This window comes from Puntigrus tetrazona, chromosome 7 (genome assembly GCF_018831695.1).
Source record: "Puntigrus tetrazona isolate hp1 chromosome 7, ASM1883169v1, whole genome shotgun sequence".
Classification (NCBI taxonomy): domain Eukaryota; kingdom Metazoa; phylum Chordata; class Actinopteri; order Cypriniformes; family Cyprinidae; genus Puntigrus; species Puntigrus tetrazona.
Genome location: NC_056705.1, coordinates 16,064,079 through 16,084,328, shown reverse-complemented (window position 1 = coordinate 16,084,328; position 20,250 = coordinate 16,064,079). Strand labels below are relative to the sequence as shown.

Here is a 20,250-nt window from a genome sequence, read left to right as displayed (position 1 = left end):
TGGCGGTCATGTAAAGCACAGGTGCGGACACCAGAAGGCACAAAGTGATGCTTGTCTCCACATTGCAACACTATTCTCTGCAGTCTTGAGCAATACAGCATCACTGCAGCCCACAAGTCCCCAGCTTCACTCCAGCACCAGAGTGAAATATGCGCATGTATTGAAAATGATGTGGGGTTGAAAATGTCAGCACAGTCAAGCCACTGGTGCAGTAGACCTGGAGAGATCCCATCTGTCTTTCTGATAACAGTAGCTGCAAATGACTAAACAATGTGTATCCAAACTTGTTATATATATATATATATATATATATATATATATATATATATATATATATATATATATATATATATATCTAGGTATAGTTCACCCAAAAATGGAATTTTGCTAAAAACTTACTCAACCTTGGGTCATCCAAGAACATCGGCCAAAAAGAATTTGACAAATTTTGGATGAATAAAGCAAACATAAGGACACTCAAACCAAATTGGGATATGGACTAATGTCTGTGAATATCAGGCCACAAAATGCTATTTGAATATGAATCCTGCATGGTTTTACCAAATAAACGTGAACACACTACACAAAGTATTTCTGATAATAAATGATATAATAATAAATTACGTAATATTTATTTTGTAATAAATTTAGGTTCTTTTTTCAAATTGATCATTAAAATTTAATGAAACCATTAAAATAGAATACAGAAAATTAATGGAAAACACAGAATTTAGTACTAAAAAACAACAACAACGTCTTTTAAAGAAGAAGAATTTTTAAACTTCATGATTTTAGTTCATTTTATATGCTTTTTGATTAATTTGATTAATTTAATTTGACCATTAAAACTAAAAAATGGAATTAAAAAAATAAATAACTGAATTTCATAAGGCCCTATAGTTGAATGACTGGGACCATGTGGATTACTTGTAATGTTTTTTTTTTAATCATCTCTTTGGATTCTATATATTTGTATATATTCTTGCCCCCCCCCTTTCACTCCAGAGAATCGACTGGTGAGCATGTGATGAAGTGTTTAATCTTAAACAGCCTTAGGGTGAGTTAGTTTTCATTTTTTTAATTTTTCAAACTTTTCTTTTTGGGTTAATTTCTTTAGGGATCTACAGTGACTCAGTGCCACATTGCTAGTTAAAAGTGCATGCATGTTAACCTATTGTAGGAGACAATATTAGTAGCTTAAAAATGGCTTAATAGGGGCACTTTAAAAAAGCAAACATGTTCAGAATAACAATAATCCAGATTTGTACACAGCTAGAGATTGTGTTTACAGAGTGAGTGATGAGAAATACGCCATGCATCACTCCTGACACTATCTTTAGTGTCGGAATACTCTCAGAAAATGCTCTGAATCTGAATCTACCTCAGTGATTTCATCTGACGATTCCAATGCAGCCGCAGAGCTCTGCCAAATGGCACAGCTAAAATCACCTTCATTTTTCATTGTCAGGTCAATCCACACAGACTGTGCAATGCAGTGGGATTTCATTTGAGCTCTTTTTAGATTATTTAAGACCTTAAACCTCATGAAGAATCTCATTAATGAGCAATACAGTGAGGTGATGAATACTGACCTAAAAATAACTTGTGCTCAACATTTTCAAGTCAAAATCCAAAAGAGGAAAAGGGATTTTAGTACATTTGTTGTCATTGTTGTTCAATGCAAAGGACATATATCAAGCTCAGATCGTCAATATGATAACATATGATGATTGAGATTCTTATAATCAGTAACTCAATTTTGTCAATTTACCATAGATAATGCATTTAATTCTGGAAAATGTGTAAATGTTCTACATTTTATATGAATATATATATATATATATATATATATATATATATATATATATATATATATATATATATATGGATATGGATATGTACACAACATTGCCCTTGAGTCTGTACCTTGATGGACCTATTTTTTGGACTTGGCAAGTACAAAGAAGAGCCACTCCAAGGTGCAGCTAATTTTAGTTACCATGGTAACATCTATGGGTGCATGGTTGTCAAGGTAATGTCATTACATCAAACAAAGTGTGATGAAGTCCAAAAACAACAATTAGAAAAGTAAAAAAATAAAACATTAAATATATTAAATATATTAAGCTATATTAATTTATCAAGATTCTGTTTTTTTTTTTCATTCAAGCAGATTATTTAACTTAACTTAAGATTTATTATTTATTTTATCATTATTAGTAATTAGTAAATATTAGTAATATTAAAAGTCAGCTTTTAAAAGTTAAGTTTGTTTAAAAACATCATATTACCTTGTGTATTTCCTAACATGTAAAAAACTAGCAAAAATCTTTAAAACAACCCAACAAGTTTTTAAAAAATTAAAAAGTGATATCTGTTATTTTAGTATTATTATATTTATATTTACTATTATATTATATACTTATATAGAATTTAATAATGTTCTATATAATAATATTACTATATACTAAAAGCTAAATGGAAAAAATTACGTTGAATAAGTTATAATAAATTAATAAAATGTAATATATTTACAAAATAATTTGAAAAATAAAAATATGACTTTTTTTTTTGTTTTTATGTAATTTTTTGTTTAAGTTTTAGTCACTTTGTTATGTGCTTCTGTCTCTTTTTACTTCTGCTGTACATAGCTTTATTTATTTAACATTTATTGTTTACTTTCCAGTACGGTTTACTTTTTCTTAAATGAATTATACTTCAGTTAGTTAATAAGGCAAATATTGTAATTGTTTAATGAGCAGGACATGTCACCCTTCATTTGTGAAATAATTAATACCAATGTCTCAATTCATATTTTTCAAAACTTCTGTTGACACGTAGTCCTTAATTACAGGCCCAAAATAGCACATCTAATCCTCCTAAAATATCACTGAATCAGAGTTTTAACCTACAGAATCCCAATTATAACGCTGCAGACTTTTTACGGGTTACTTTTTGACATTTCTCAGCAATGCTTGTGCACGCTTGCCTGTGAGTGTGTCTGCATTTCACACTGCTACAGTACTAATGAGATGACGTCTTTGCCACGTCTGGCTGCCTCATCTAACACAAGCACCGCAACTCTGTAGCCCACAACCATAGCAACAAGCCACTAATTACTAAAAAAAAAAAAAAGAACAAAATGGAACACAGTGTCAGTGCCTATGGAGCACATCATGTGCAGCCATCAGCTCTGCTATTGTAGTCGTACTCACATACGTCGATGAGCTATGAAAGGAGATGCCTTATCACTACACTGCAGAGAGGCAACATGAGAACAGAGAGAAGAGCAATGCAGAGCAACATGAGTTTGCTAACTAAACATTTTTGTGTACTTAAGTATGTACACACTACATTTCCATATAAAATATAGAATCAAATATAATCAAAACAGATATATTCTGGAAAGCATCTAGTTGGTGTTCCTTAATCAAACGAGCCAAATCATGTGGAGTTCAATGAAAGGATCTGCACTGACATCTAGTGGGAAATAATATAAAATAACCTCATGGCCTGATTAGTTTGGGGTTTGGCGAAAACGTGGTTTTACATTAGATATTTCGGGCAGTTTAGAAAACTCAGCCAGGACATCTCCAGGAAAAGAGGACACTTGCTATCATACTCTTTTACCCTGGAATATAAAATCCAAGACAATGAAATATAAGTGATTTTTTTTTAATTAGTGCTGTTAAACAATTAATCATGATTAATCGCATCCAAAATAAAGGTTTTATTTACATAATATATAAACAGTGGACATACAAATATTACAAACAAAACATGAGTGAATATATGACTTTAGCTTTAATACAACACATTTAGGTTCTTTAGTGATGAACTGTAAAGCATAAAAGAAAAACGTGTAATAACTATTATATGATACACAATGAAGTAGCCAGTATGACTGATAAATCACATATTCATGCCGTGTGATTGTGCCAAGCAGTTTGCAACACATATTGTTAGCAATTAGCATTCACATGCGTCTCAAAGGTTTGCTGTCTTCGACATATGTACATCTAATTCAGCAATTTTTGTTCATGGATTGCATGAAAAGAATGTCACGGCATGTCAGCAATGCTGATTCTGGGCAAAAAAAAAAATCTGGTTTCCAAGAGCCTTCCAAAAAAATTCAAACGCTGAAAAAAAACATACTACACGTAGAAGCCACAAGATGGAGCACTAGCCTTAAATAAAGGTCTCAAGAGTTTCACCACAATGTGGCACCCTGAGAACATATCTGACATTCTTGTTTTCATCTTCTCATTCGGATATGCAGATAAATAGGCTATACTACAACACCATAAATAAATAATATTCAATTTAGTTTACACAAGTAATAATAAGTCTCTATCTACTAAGAACTATTTATATACCTAATGCCACAAAAAACCCTGACAGACAGAAAAGATAGTTAAAAATTGTGTCAGGTTTTTCTTTTTTTTTAAATCAGCAAGCCTACTGACCCACTTAGAGCCTACAGCTTTACTCCATCAACATCCACTAATCGCTCACTCCTCCATGCCTTCACACATATGCATGCAGGAAGCCTTCCACCATACAGCACCTGTGGAGTTACTTCATTTATATTCATGGGGATGTGTGCCGGTCTATAAGCTGCTCTGCACTTAGTACAGAATGTACAAGTAAGCTACGGGAAACTGCCTTCAGCTTTCCCCATTTCCTGTGAACATACACACGGTGGGTTTCTTTGTCGTAAAACCATCTACAGATGCATATGGTGTCATAATCAAAGCGCATTCTCCAAACTCAGTATGGATCTCTGAATAAGTTAGAGCTCTCTGTGAGGGGGAGCGCTTTTTAAACTGTATTGTCTGATCAAAAAGCGAGCAAAGATTTCTGGGCATCTATATTCAAGCCTGTCTCACACTACAGTCCTGATTTCTCCCTAAAATTTTGTTGAGAAACTTCATCGGTCATGACGTTCGGTTTGGATTATCTGGTAATGCGAGGCGTTAACCGATGGAATGCTGCACCTCCCAATCTGTTCGAGCACAAATCAAGGCCGTCCGATCGTATCAAACATGTTTGATATATAGGATTTAAATCAGGATGATGATGGCTATATGATTACAATCGCCAGTGCCGTGAAACAGCTGCTGTAACAGCTCTGTTGGATAGTGGAGACAGAGTTTTATAGTAATAGGACTGTGAATAATGTCACAACCATAAGGAGAAAAAGAAGCGCTAGATAGAAATCACCTCTGTTTTCGACTTACTGGGTGAGTACATAAAGCTGCTAGCACGCTAGCTAATGTAATAGATCATATCTAGCTAATATCAATAAAATCTTAATAAAATCTTGTAGTGTGCGATGCACGTTACTGAAATCATGTAGTATGTGCATTTTTAAGACTTAAGAGAAGATAATATGCAAAGATTCTCCTTATGTGTGAGCTCTAACCAGAATTCATAAACATTTAGGTTTTAAAGAGAACTATTTTGGACTGTGAGGAGCGCCATTATTCTGATTATGTAAAAAGGTTGCACTCAGTGAGCTAGACAACTCAGAATACACGACTTGGAAAATAAAATACTGACCACAGCAACTGAAAGAGCTTGCAGGAGACAATGGATACAACCATAGGCTTAAACCAAATGCTGTACCCCACAAGAAGTCTAAATGTCCTGGATATCAAGGAAACTCCAGCGGCTGAGACGTAATAATGGGTACGTTTACATTCTAATGGGATGGCATAGCATTACTTGTCTGAGCCGTTTGTAATCTCTTTTGGTTGCTGTGGTATACTAAAAGAATCAAAAGCCTCAGAGCTAAAGTGGAGAGGACAAAGAAACAGGTCTTTAGGAAGTTTTATTCATCAGGCATCTTCCCATTATTTTCCGACTCTTACCGGTAGAATAATGGCTAGGAAAGTCATACATCGCTTCTCTTGTTGCTCTTCGACTCAAAATTACAACCAAAAATTTAAAAATATAGTATACTGTCAGAATTGAAGAAAAAAGCTGGCTTCGTGAGTGCTGAGTGGCTGTTGATGCACTGGAGCTCACGTCTCCAAAAACCTCAAAGCAAATTTCCAAATATGCATTCTCTTCATTAATAAAAAAATGTGCTGAAACAGAATACGAGTCTGATGGAGACTTACTCGGCTCTTCATGTCAGCGTTCATGACTTTGCACATTTTCTTTAGAATGTATCCGTTTCTCTAGTCTAACACACATGCAAACAGCCTATCAATAAGTGACCTATTTACACAGTATTGCAGTGTCAAGCTCACATATAAAGCTGTCACAATGAGTCCCTTTATACACCTCAGTGTTGAGAGTGGATTCTAATTACTGAGGCAGTCTCATTGCCCACAGCCGTGCTTCCTCCTGTCAACTCCTATCTCCACCATGATTGTTCACCATAGCAACAAGCCACATGGGTTCCTCATGTGGGCCAGAGCTTGTGAGACCCAAGAATGCAGTTCCCCTGTTAACCATTACAATTGGCAACCGCTTCTCAGACCTCTCTGATTCATCATCAGAGCAGTGATGAAGTGGTACTGCCACCTACACCACTCATTTCAGGAGTCCTGTCAAGACGTGGAGAGCAGTGAAAAGGGGGTGTTACTGCGGAGGTTTTGCAGACAAAAGACATCTAATCAGTGCCCAGGGAAGCAGATCGGCCAGCAAAATTGACCTTTGAAACAAGAGCTTCAGCCTTTAATTAGACCCACCCTTCATGTACTGTCAAGCTACGTGCTGGTGCAATGTGCTTACTAAAATCCCAAATGTCAGAAACGGTTTGTGCTTTGACAAACAAACGGCGGGGAGCATGTGTTTGTTGTTTTTTTTTATATTTTGAGAGTTTTGAGGGAAATTGCCCTGTGCACATTATCTATTTTAAAAATGCATTATCATGCTTTGTAGAGAAGCTCAGAAGCAAGGAGCACCTTAAAATGTCCTGACATATGAAATGTGAGGAAGTCCTCATATCATTAAAAGAACAGAAAAGAATAGAACAGTATAGATTTTGGTCTCTACACAGTCCGTATATACAGTCTGAAGTAAAAATGAACTGAAATTGAATAAAATTTGTGGCTGCAGTAAATGTGTGAAATACATTCAATGGCATGCACTGGACAGCTTTGAATGGAGAAAGTAAAAGAGCGAGGAGTGTGTAAGATAATTATCATGTACTAATAGCATAACTGTTGTTTTAATGATGTATGAGGTGACACACTGTAACATTGCAAAAACAAACAAAATCGTGAGGGTTTTTTTTTTTTAGTGCTGCTATCAGAATTTGTTATAATATAGCCTAATTTAATATATGGGGGCAAAATGGACTGTTCCTCTTGGTAAGTTAGCTAATATCTAACAAAAATGTCAGTGAAATGAATTGATTTTATGTAACAGCCCAGCAAACAGAAGTTTAATATTAAGCTAGTATTAAGTGTGTTTATTGTAGTCACAAAGCTGTCTGTTTATCTCGGTTTCGGCATGAAAAACCTTTTAACAAAGCCCAAAACCAAATGTGCGACTATTACCGTGTATTTTGTTACTGAATAAATCTGTGTTGTTTTGTGGGGTTTTTTTATTGCGTTAATTATTTGGTGGCCCATTCATAAAGGCGTTCACTGGCTGTTTCTCAACGAATATTTCTAACAAATCAGCTGTTTTGAGTCAATCTTTTTATTGAATGAGTCAATGGTTCACACGTTTAGAAGAGCATTTACTGCCACCTAATGGTGGCTTTATTTATTTATACATGATAGCCAAAAATATGGTATCACTATCAAAAATAATGCAAAATTAATAAATGAAGAAAACTAACATTTTATCAATATTGCACACCCTTAAAATAAGAATCATCTTTGAAAAACCGTTTTCCTAGATTTTTGCCCACACAGGGGGACATTTTCTCAGATCTGGCCTTCAACCGAAAATGAGTTTGACACCCCTGGTCTATGGTGATAAATTCCCTGAGCTGCTATATTTGTTTAAGTGCTGTTTAGACTAAATTGAGGTTAATGTCAGATGACGCAGAACATGAATGGCTCCATTGGAGATCATCAGTGACTGAGAGCTCTTTAAGCAATGTCCTCACTTCAAAGAGCATGTCGCAGTGTACAAAATGAACTGATGTTGCCTGCGGTGCAGAAGAGATAAACATAAACATCCATGAGAAATTAAGAAAAACTTTTACTGAACAAATTTTAATCTATTTCTATTAAGACCATGTTTGACATGTCTAACAGCTGCATAAATCGTCCTGAAGAACTAGAACAGATAGTATTTGGGGTTTATAAGCAGTGATGGCAATCATATGTAAAGAGTTTTAAGCAGTATATGTACAAAAAGATGGCTCAGATAAATCGGCATACCGCTCCTTCTTGACATAAATCTTGGTGAAATACGAAGGAATCAACACAGAAGCATTCAAAGCTATTACCAGACTGACAAACAAAGGCTTTCTGTAGAATAACAAACACGTCTCATCCAGTCTCATAGCATTTCCACGTCAGAGAAAGCAATGTAACACTGTAACAGCAGGCTCACCACCCACCCTTCACTGACTGCTGCTGCTGGAGCTAAAATATATGGTCAAGCTGAATCACACCTTTGTCATCGAGTTATGAACTGTACATTCAAGGCCGTATCTGCATTAACGGCTTTACGAAGTTCAAAACAAAACGAAAAAAATCGAATCAAATCAAATAAAGTCACAAATCAAATACAATTCGTAGCTCTTGACACTACAGGCAGTCGTTTGTTTCTGACTGCCAGCTGGCACCTGACTGAGAGCTAAAAACCAAGCTTTTGAAATGGTGAATACACTTGATTTTTCAAACAAATCATTTCGGGACGCAAGAACAAAAAAGGTAATAATGCTTGGGGCAATGGCTCTTGTACCAGAAATGAGATCTTATTTGTATTCCAAGCTAGTGTGTTTTCACGGCTAGACCAGTGTGTTTTCATTTTACATTTAGATTCAGTCTTAAGCGAGCAATTTTTGCTTAGGAATGTACTGAACAATTGATTGTAATCTGCTTTTATCTGCTGACAGTGATTCACCAAATTATCGCAGTGTCTGTCAGAAAGCTTGGTACGTTGCAAGCGATTTCTCAAACCCATGATTAAAATTGCCAGGAAAAGCAAGTTCATGAATTTCAATAAGTCAGACAGTGAGTGAGCTAACCTCAAGAGGATGTGTCATACCAATCCTTCACTGTTTCTTCAAAAGAGACTGTCAAAGTGACACCATATTTGTACGTGATATTACAGCAAAGCATTTTACAGAGAAAAAGCAGCTAATACTTTATTGGTATCATCTATATGTTATTTAAATGACGCTTTGAAACATTACCTCTTACATTTGATTTAATTGCTATCATATCTCCAATTGAATTTAGAGTTGGATGTATTGTAATTAAACTGGATAGAAATGCTGTCACCATGGGAGAAATGGACACTGTGATACATTTTTCCTTTTCGAGAACATTTCCTATCAGCAGCTGTACATCACCATCACAGCAGTATGTGTCACCTTGAAAGTAATGAGCAATAGTGTGTGCAGCATTGGCTACTGAATCAGATCTGCCCTAAGGTCAGCTATACTGTATTAACATGCTGTACAGTACTGCAGTCTACACTGTGACTTGTCACTTTGATTTATAGCAGTCAGGACCAATGAAACATATTGTATATTGAAACATACTCCTACATTATTCTCTACAGTCTTTTATGTAATTTGGTTTAAATGTGAAAAATGACATTGTGGCGATTTCTGATCGTGGTGAAGTCTAGCCTTACGGGCGAAACAATAAGTGCGAGCTTATTCCAGCAGCGCACCCAACGTTGAGATTAACATGAATCCTTACAAACAGCATCTCCAGGTATTAGAAACCTGCTTGCTCTTGACGTGTAAAATAAGGCGTATTACTCCAACGACCTCCTCCTTTAAAAACACCCTATTTTTAATTACAAATATTATTTACTTCAATGTGTTCAAGACAAAAATCTGACTTCACTATCATCAATTAACCTTTGCAACTTGTGTTATTTTATGTGGTTTGCTTACACAAAAGTGGAAAATAATTTTAAGAAAATGTATCAGTGCAAAAGTACTACATTTTAAGTGTGATTTAAATTCCGATAGTAAACAGTAAATGGTTGTATCCGAGTGTAATGGAGTTTGACATTAGCTAGTCTCAGCCTCAGACGTCACACCTACGAAGCGTTGGCTAAACATCTGATGCATATGGCACACAAGTGAAAACACTTTTTTCTCACTTGGTACATTACATTATTGACTCCATAATATTAGATCTAAAATGTCAATGCCTTACAACGTGTCCCTCATAAAATTTAGATATAGCAACTGAGAAAACATTTCCACTTAAAACCAACTTAAAATCAACATGCTAGTCTTTTTCATCTCTCAGACCTTAGAATTTCATACAGAAACTAATGTCTAATTGGTCCATCTGCACTAGCATTAAGACTCCATATGCTACATAACCAAATATATCCAACTACTGTGTGAATAACAAATTGCTCATGCAATTTATTTGCTGTCATGTCAGTCTTGATATTTGTGTGGTATACTGCACCATTTGTCAAGTACTTTATTTGAGCGGGGAAAAAAACAACAACCATGTTGTCTATGCAAAAATATTCCAACACCCGGCACAGATTTTTAACCCCTCAATTTAACCCCTCTGTACAACATTTTGAAACATTCTTAGCCCTTTGCAATGGCTGGCAGTCTGCTACCATGTTTAAAAGCTGCTGACATTATGTGTTGAAGGCATGCTTTGTCTATCTGCTAATATAAACAGGTCTGGATGTAGAAATTGACGTGTGATAGATGACTCATCAGACCATATTACATTTTTTCAGTTGCCCAGGGGTCCAGTGTTTGTTCTTCTCACACCAGATCATGAATCTGGTCTAATGTGAGCAGTTTCTAAATAACCAATTCTAGCTTTGTAAATCTCACAATGTTTTGTTGAACCAGAGATTATTTTAGAAGCTTCCTTTGTGCCTTTTCTCAGCTATTTGTATTTCAAGTTATGAACACTGTTCATCTTTACCAGTTTGTTTGAGCATGTCATGTAATAATCATAATTTCTGAAGCTGTTCCCACAGACACAATGTATAATCGTGTGACTGCAGCACAAACAACCCGGCCATCACATTTAATGCTTTTGTTGCTAACTGTGATTCAGCTGATTTTCTATTCAAATCATTGTGCATGTGGTTCTTTTTTCATTATTTCTCCTACCAATTAAACAATAGATATGACAACAGATACTTGACGAAACCTAAAGAAAATCAATTTGTTATTTTTTGACTACCTTTGCAGGTTTAACATTATATCTAGGGGTGGCACGATACACATGGTGTCATGGTTTGGTATTTACATTGGCACAGGGGTCATGGTTCAATGCGATTCCGGTACAACGGGGAAAAAAAACGAAATACTATGCTATGTTTCTTTTCATTTATTTTTAACAGACCGTAGTGCAAATTTTTTTGGCAGTGAAATCTTTAAATTGTGTACATTCATATTGAACAAAAATTTGGTTTTGACAGACAACCCAGAAATCAAACAGCCAACCAGGAAATTCAAGTGCTCCTTATGAACCATCACAGAACTAAGGGAATTATACTGAACTGCTTAAATGTTTTATCAACCTCTTCCTGTATATGATTTGTAAGAGCTTCAGCATATGGTGATATCTAGTGATTGATGTTAACAGTTACACAACCAATAAGAAGAGAGATGAAGAGCATCAGTCACTAAGGATGACGTCAAACCGCATCATGCTGTACAACAATATATGTTTCCTCTGGAAAAAAACAGAGAGAATAGAATATGTATGTGTGTGTGTAATATACATGTTCTAAATCCATTTACCAAATCTTAACAATATATTTTTTTTACATTAGTTTTACTGCTACTGTACATCTACAAAGCTAAGCTTCAAAACGCAACAGATTCACCAGCATTTTCATTAGAATCAACTCACTAATGGAATGACATATCGTTTTCTTGGAAAATATTTAAATGATATTCAAAAAAACTAATGGCCTTGGTCATTGTGACTCAATAAAAATGAACTTTAAAAATGTACAAGGTAAGTTAAACATTACAGATTTAGCAGTATTTTTTAATTCCAACACAGCATTATCTTCACTTTTTAAAAGACCACTTACTGTACATATGCTTATATAAAGGTGAAATTAGCTATTTTTTGTGTCACGATGTGGTGCAGGAAGGAGTGCACAAAGATGACGGATAATAATAAACGGTCTTTAATAATTCACACAGGGTTAGTTCAACACAAAAGATCAGGAACCACACAAATACGTAGACAAGACCGAAAGAAAGCAACATTGAACAGAATATAACTTATAAAGGGAATGTAAAGATTTAATTAAATGACACACACCTGAACATAATGACATGATAAACAAAGGACAGAAATTAGGTCACAAAGAGCACATGGGGAATGAAAACACACAAAACAGTCCAGGAATGTGACAGTTCGCCCTCCTCCCTGAAAGACGGAATGGAGGGGGATTATGGACAAAAGAGTGAAAGTGGGATGGTGACAGGGGACAACGAAGGGCTGGCAGGAAGGTAGGCAAATAACACTGGGGTTCAGGCAGAGGACAGACACCTGAGAGGAGGACAATTAACAGATTACAGGGTGGTTCAGATGGAGGGAAGAGACAGGAAGAACTTGGAGCAGGAAGGGCCAGGCGGGACCCAGGGCACAGCAATGATGGTGGCCCACAGTGGAGTGAATGGAGGGAGCATCCATTGTGGAGTTTTGCCCGTTGACTCTAGGGGACAACCAACATTGGCAGAGGAGGACGAGGAAGCCCTGTGGAGCTCCACCCCGCATGCTCACTGTCCGATAGCTTGCCAGCTCTTGTGCTTGGTCTGACATTTGAGGTTCTGACTCTGAGGCAATCCTCAGCTCTGTTGCTTTCCGTAGCGATGGCTCAATGGTCGCTGTGTTGTGTCCCGTCAGCGGTTTGACGTGATGCAGTCCCTCCAGCCAAGATGGAGTAAGGGTGTTAGATCCCTTACTTAATTGTGCCCATGAAAGGCGGTGGTCTACAACCAATTCTGGATCTGTGTGTTTTAAATCGAACCATTCACAAGCTGCATTCAGTCCCAGAATCAACCTGAAGGACGCTTACTTTCATGTGTTGTTTCTTCCTCAACAAAGGCCAAATACATTCAGTCCCAGGATAGGTTTGCAGCGATTGACCTGAAGAACGCTTACCTCCATGTCCCGATTCTTCCTTGACACAGGCCGTGCAGGGTCAAGTAGAGCAGTACAAGGTCCTCGTCTTCAGGCTGTCCTTGTCCCCTTGCCTCCTTTTGAAGATCGTCTCCATGTGTGGCTCCTGGATGGGACGTAACAGACTTCAGTGGCCTGCCACAGTCTGTAGTGGAAACAATCACTCAGACTAGAGCTCCCTCTACGAAGCAAGCCTATGTTCTGAAATGGAGTCTGTTTGTGAACTGGTGTTCTTCTCACTGAGAAGACCCATCAAGATGCAAGATTGGAGTAGTGCTTTCTTTTGCTGCAGGAAAGGTTGGAGCATAGGCTGTCACCCTCCACCTTGAAAGTGTATGTGGCTGAGAATGTGGCCCAACACAATGCAGTTGACGGCTGGTCCCTGGGAAAGCACAATCTCATTGTGAGGTTCCTGAGGGGTACCAGGAGGTTAAATCCTTGTATGTCACCCCTAGTGCCCTCCTGGGCTCACAAAGTCAAACCATCGCTGAGTGCCAGGGACCGGTTCCCGACTCTTCAGCAGAACCTGATGAGTGATTGCACCTGTCACCTATGCTCAAGATGCAAATGCAATTAGCCAAATTTTATTGGTGTTTACTCTTAATCCACAATCAGTGCTGCATGCAAGACCTGACTGTCATCATGAACCAGACATTTCACTTCTGCACAGCCAATCAGACAGTTACATACACCACAGAGAGGTTGTCATGTTCTCGAGTGTGTTGCACATCCACATTGTGCTGCATGCAGCCTGACTTCCCCAGAACCAGACATTTCACATTCTGCACGCCAACACAGTACACACCACATAACTTTGTTGAATTGCTTAAAACACCCTTTAAGTTACTTCTCAGCAGATACTCCCACAACTTTTTAGAATTATATTTTGCTCGAACTGTCTATGAAAAGTTAGAAAAGATGGCTTACTATTGAGCACAGTGCTGACAGAGCAAATTTGAGGGCTCATTATCATACCCGTCATACCTAATTAAACCTCTTACACATTTTAACACTTTAGAATAGATGACTACCAAAATCCACTTCTTAAATATGGACACCTTGTAATTCTTTTTGAAAATGGTTGAAAAAAATATGGCTAAATTAATTCTGAATTTTGAAACGGTTACAGGCAAGTTAGAGGTGACTGATGAGACACTGAGCTCTTATATAGTAATGTCAATAACCTCCCATATAAATAGGATGATTGATGAAAAGGATATTTTAAAGTAAACACCTACAAGACTTATGTGAGCAATTTTGCAAAGCTAAATGTATTGCTCGCTCTCCTTTGACAATAATAGAAGATGCAATAATCCTTTCAGTGCCTCTCATTTGCTGACTGTTTACCTGGCTTTTTCTCCTGCAGCAAAATGACTCAGCACTTTTTTTTTCGACCAATAGAAGCTTTTAAAAATGTGCATCGTTTTACTCAAGGTTTATCTAAAGGAATGTCTAATGGAGTCTAGAGAAAATTAAATCCTCAAATTAAATGGAGTGCTGGAGAAAATATGAGAAAGCACTTTCACCTTGTTCTGAATAACTCTGAGATGGCTATTTTGGTAAATTGACAGGGCCATGTTACATCTGAACTGCTCAACAGTCTTTTAAAGTCAGATCGTACTGCATTCACAGCTAGTGAAATGGAGTCATGAGGTATAAAAAAACCGAACTAAACAGTAATCCCCAAACGCAATAATCAAGTGATTTTATCATAATGTTTTGGAGGCTGTTAACAAAACCAAAACTTGGCAAAATGAGTATAAAAACAACTTCAACTGGTTTGTTGTCATAAACAATTGTACTGCTAAGTATAGAGTTCATTACACTATATTAAACTATATTAGATTTACAGCTCACTAGATGATTTTAAATCTATTGTGTATTGATTACGCCATTGGCTCTCTCCTAAATAATTAATTTTCCAACACTAATGCTTATAATGTCAACCGAATGCCTTTTTATTTTAAAAAGCTCCTGGGTTTAAATAATTTACACCCACATGACTGACTATCCTTCATCACAAAATTAATTAGGGCCCTCAGATTTCATGGGCAGAAATGCTCTGGGGTGAACTGAAAGAATAAAAAATAAACAATTAACACTACTCAACATGTCTTCAGACTGTTTTGGCTTAATTATCATTTATTCTTTTTTTGTCTCATGTTGGAGTTAATGTGCGGATGAGTAACTGGCCGTAATTAAATCAAAACCAGAGTATTTATAATTAAGTGGCATTTCAGAAGCATCCAGACAATTAGAACTGATTTTGAAGAGGCAGAGAGAAGTACACTAGGTACAGAAAAAACATGCCTCGTATTTTATGTGTTATGGGCGTTGAAGAGATTTTCTATGCCTCTCTGCTGCTTTAACCAATTCTGTTTTAACATATTCCAGCCTGCGATTGCATTTCCCTGGTGAACTTCACATCTCTGACTATGAGACATTAATTAGAACAGTACAGCAGTTTCTGTTCTGTGGCCCTCATCTGGAGAAAGGGCTTATGCTCAGAGCGTATGTTGTTTTAATGTGTTTTCCACAAGATACACTTTATTTATTTCAGTAAAATGGGTTGGATAGATCACCAAGTCTGCATTTTTCATCCAAAATACAGCAAAAAAAGTAATATTATTACAATTTAAAATACATAGTCTTTGCTTTTAATATATTTTAAGATGTAATTTAGTCCTGTGATGGCAAAGCACATGACCCTTCGGAAATCATTCTGTATATGGTACTCAAGAAACATTTCTTATTATTATCGATGTTAAAAACAGTTGTGATGCTTGAATTCTTGGACATACAGAATGAGAGAACCATGTATTTCAAAAACGTATCATTTTTATTAATGTAAAAATCTTTGCTGTCACTTTTTATCAATTGGTTAAAATATAAATACATTAATTTCTTTGAAAAAAGTTAGACAGTAGTGTATATCAGTTTTATATTTTTGAGATACCGTTTTAAAAAGCTACAGAACCTGCTTGAACCTGGTGCAAAATATGTCCTTTTTTGGTTTTTATATAATCTTTCAAAAAAGTTTGAATTTGAATGGTAAGATAATAATAAAAACTCAACCATGACTGCTAAGATCACTGGCAAAGGCTTGAATCGGCTCCATAAGAAAAAGAACTAAAGCATCTTCAAGGTGCAGTAGAGGTTTACTGTAGATTCAGTCAAGGTTGAATGGTTACCACAGAAACAGGTCCCAAATGATTCATGAGGCTGAGTTTATGTCAAGGGTCACAGCCCCAGAGGCCAGACCTGAAGGACACCACTTATGTACTGTATGAGACAACAGATTTGCAGCCACACATACATATGCAGCCATGCACTCTTCTTTCAGTAGATCAGTAGTGCATTGTGAGCCAAATCAACAGAAAGCCTTTCAAATCTGTTCCTCTGTGCCACACTAAGGTCTCTAAGCTCCAAAACGTCGATAGGAGGCGAGTCCGCTTATTTACTTAGCCTCACATAAATTGTTCTGTTCAGACGTCTGTCTGCAGAGGTCGACCAGCGTGGACATCCTCTAATTAACCCAAAGAATAATAAAGATTAAAAAAAAAAACAGCTACTATTGTGTTGTCCAGGGATTTCGACCACAAATAACATTTTCCATCATATAACAGATGTGCGTCAATGAGCGTCAATCACAAAGCACATATTTTTTTCGACTGTGATGATAATCTCAGCAGGTGATTGCAGCGCTATCAGTTCCACACATTTAATGATTAAGTGGGCTGTGGTCTACTAAACCTCTGACAAGCTGATCAGAATAAGGCTAGCTAGAATCACTTTCTCAGCTCTTGCTGGTGGATGTAAGAATTACACAGTGAGAAAAAAAATAAAAAAACGTTGCCTGCGGTCAAGTATACTATACAAAGGTGTAATATATTTTTCCCAGAATTAGTTCCTAGAGCCAAACACCCATGAGAAAAGATGGAAACCTCCATCCAGGACACATACTCTTTAGGGTTCATGCACAAGAGATGAATGAAGAATTCTAGTGGATAGCTCTCTCTGCAGGTAACACAGACATCTCTGTGGTGAGAAAACTGAGATGTCATCCAATGGAGACCTCTTTGCCCCAAGCATTCTCAGCAATCTTACTAAGTCTGAAATACAAAATTAATCCCACAAATCTAGCAACTGCCTTAGAGAGAGGGTGTCTTTATATAAATGTCTTACAATGGTTCCACTTATCTGTCATCAGAACACAGTAGATGTTCTGTGTAATTCACGGAGTGACTCAACTCCTATTTGAATTCAGTCCATGAGCTGCAGTTAATGATGGGAAAAGTGTGCATCTCGAGGATTTTTTACAATCGCAGATCTCAATTTTTTTTTACTATAGTAAAATGTGTGAAATAATGTATGAAAAACATATATCACATAACTGAGCCTTCACTAGGACCTGCTTTAACGACTCAAAAAAACCTTCTTTCTAATGTACCCAAATCCGTAAAGGAACTTTGTGTTTTGGTAGTATTAAACAAATCTGTGGAAATTATCTTTCAATGTAGTATAATATTCAATATAAAATGGCATGCCTGGGTCCAGCCTGTCCTCCAACAAAAAAAAAGACAAAATAATGAAAGGGTCGTGCATCTGTCTTCATGAGATGACGTGGGATTGTCATTGCCAAAATACGTATTTTGTTTAAATGCAGTGTGTAGACTGATTTAATTACCGATCTCACGGTAGTTAAAACATATTTTGACGAGTGTAATTCGTACGAATAACCACACCTAACTCCACACCTGAACCTCTACTTGTTACAAAAATACTGCAAAATCATAACATATTGAGAATTATCAGGTTTCGATCCAATACGCAAAGGATCACGTCTCATCGTTTAACTCAATACTCTACAAACTGAGCTACAGGAGGCTGAGATTACGACGCAGATAAAATAGTACAAAACAGTGTAGGGGAGGCGCAACTGTAGTATGCACTATGATGGGTCGTATTTCGAGGATTTGCGTAAACGACCTGCACAGACATATTGGTTGGAAAACATGTTGCCTGGGTCATAGTGACACTAACTAACTAAAAGTATTAAAACTAATAAAGATTCATCCAAATAGAATAAAAATTAAAAAAAATCACTAAAACTTAAATCAAAATTAAACTGAAAATATAAAAAAGCAATCAAATATCTATTGATTCACATCATGTACTGTCAGTACAAATTGAAAATGTTTTATATAGTACGAATGAACTCTGTCACTGCCATTCACAACTTCTCTCTGTCTATGTGTCATAAATACAGTGAACTCAAACCTTCCACTCTTTTCACATACTGTTTTTTGCCTGCTGTTGATGTATATTTGGATGCAGGAAGTGTTTTATTCTTCTGGGATGTTAAGTAAATCTAGTTGAGAGTTAGCAACAGTAACCAAGCAGGGTGACCTTAGCAAAGGATCAATTAAGTGTATCGAATGTGTGCTTCTTTGATTATTGTGGAATGAAAAAAAAGAAGCGGGAATTAATTTCCATCATGTCTGTCTAATGGCCATTGTGAGACACCTTATCTGCCTCCTAATGAGATCACTTGACATTTATTTGGATAATTAGAGCAGACTCCCCAGCTATTTAACAGAAATGTGAAAATGCTTAACTACTTCCATTGAAGTTCGCCTGTGCTGAAAACTATCTGCTCCAAACACCTTGGCTCTTTCAGCTGTGCTAATGGGAAGAACAGCTTGTTGATTAGACCGTCTAAGAGCAGCTCCAGACCTGATGAGGACGGCTGTCAATTGCAATGCCGGCATGAGCTGCGCACGTATGCATCTAATCAGCGCCGGTTCCATTAAATCCCAAACGAGCTCAAGGCATCACTCTGGAGCTGATCTAACTGCAGGTACGGTCTGAATTAAATAGGTGAGGGAAATGCTCTTACTGCAGTGCTAGTTAAAAGGACTACAATCAGTTGAACAAAACATCGTGGTGCTTTGTCTCCATCATGCCCGGCTCTGTATTCACTGCACATATACAGAACTATGATCTGGGATGTGCTCCAGCCTGATGTGCTGGCAGGTATTGTCTCTTTTATCCATTCATCAGAGATGGTACTCAGCAATGGATAGTATTCCCTTTGTTTGGAAGAGAGGCACCAGCTGTTCTCTGAAGCGCTGTCTTTGCCATAGGAACACTTCCTTCACTTACCTCTGTGCCCTATCACCCACATCGCCCAACACTGAACTAACCAAAAGGGTCTCAAAGGAGAGAGAAGGAAGGACTGATGCTGCATCCGGAATGCGTACCCATCGACTACTGATGAAGAGTGGTTTTCAGGTAATCAATATAAACAATCTGTTTATTTATTTATAATTCTGTGACACTAAACAGTATTATTTTCTAAATGGTTGTATTTAGCCTTGCACAAAATTCACGTCCATTATTTATTTTTTTTTTTACTAACCTGACGACTCCAGTCCCATGGCCTTTTGATTTGATGTGTGCGCCAAGACGTTTTGCTGAGGCAGTACATTATTTGGCCATTGTGTTCTTATTGGTTTCGTCAATAGACTACTACATGTTTAGACCCTCTCATTAACAACCCACTTTGTATTTTAAGTGTGTGTATTCAGACATAGTACGGTGAGAGTGTGGTCTTCATACATACATACATACGTTATCCCTGCTTCACTGTAACATGCCCAATGAAGAAATGCCACAGGCGTCAAGACTAAAAGATCTTTCTGTATTTCCTCTGGGGAGCAGTGAGAAAGCACTCACAGCATACCAATCACTGTCCTGGTTTTTGACTGAAATTTCAAACGTGTCACCTGCTGCAGACACGATGAACTCCAGCATCTTCTGGTTCACGGGCAGGAGCACTGAGGCAGATATGCTGATGCCTGTAGAGAATTGGGATGCTGACAGTGGAGCTGAGAGGACGCTGAAGCCAGGCTAATAAACACAGCAGAGATGCGCTGGAAAGAGCACGTGTTGAAACGGA

The 20,250-nt window shown here is 37.0% G+C and overlaps 1 protein-coding gene across 2 annotated transcripts in view; it reads right to left on the bottom strand.

Moving 5' to 3' along the window:
- The window catches only part of tub (TUB bipartite transcription factor), a 61,350-nt gene that overhangs the window by 40,475 nt on the left and 625 nt on the right, over nt 1–20,250 (bottom strand). The window lies entirely within an intron of this gene.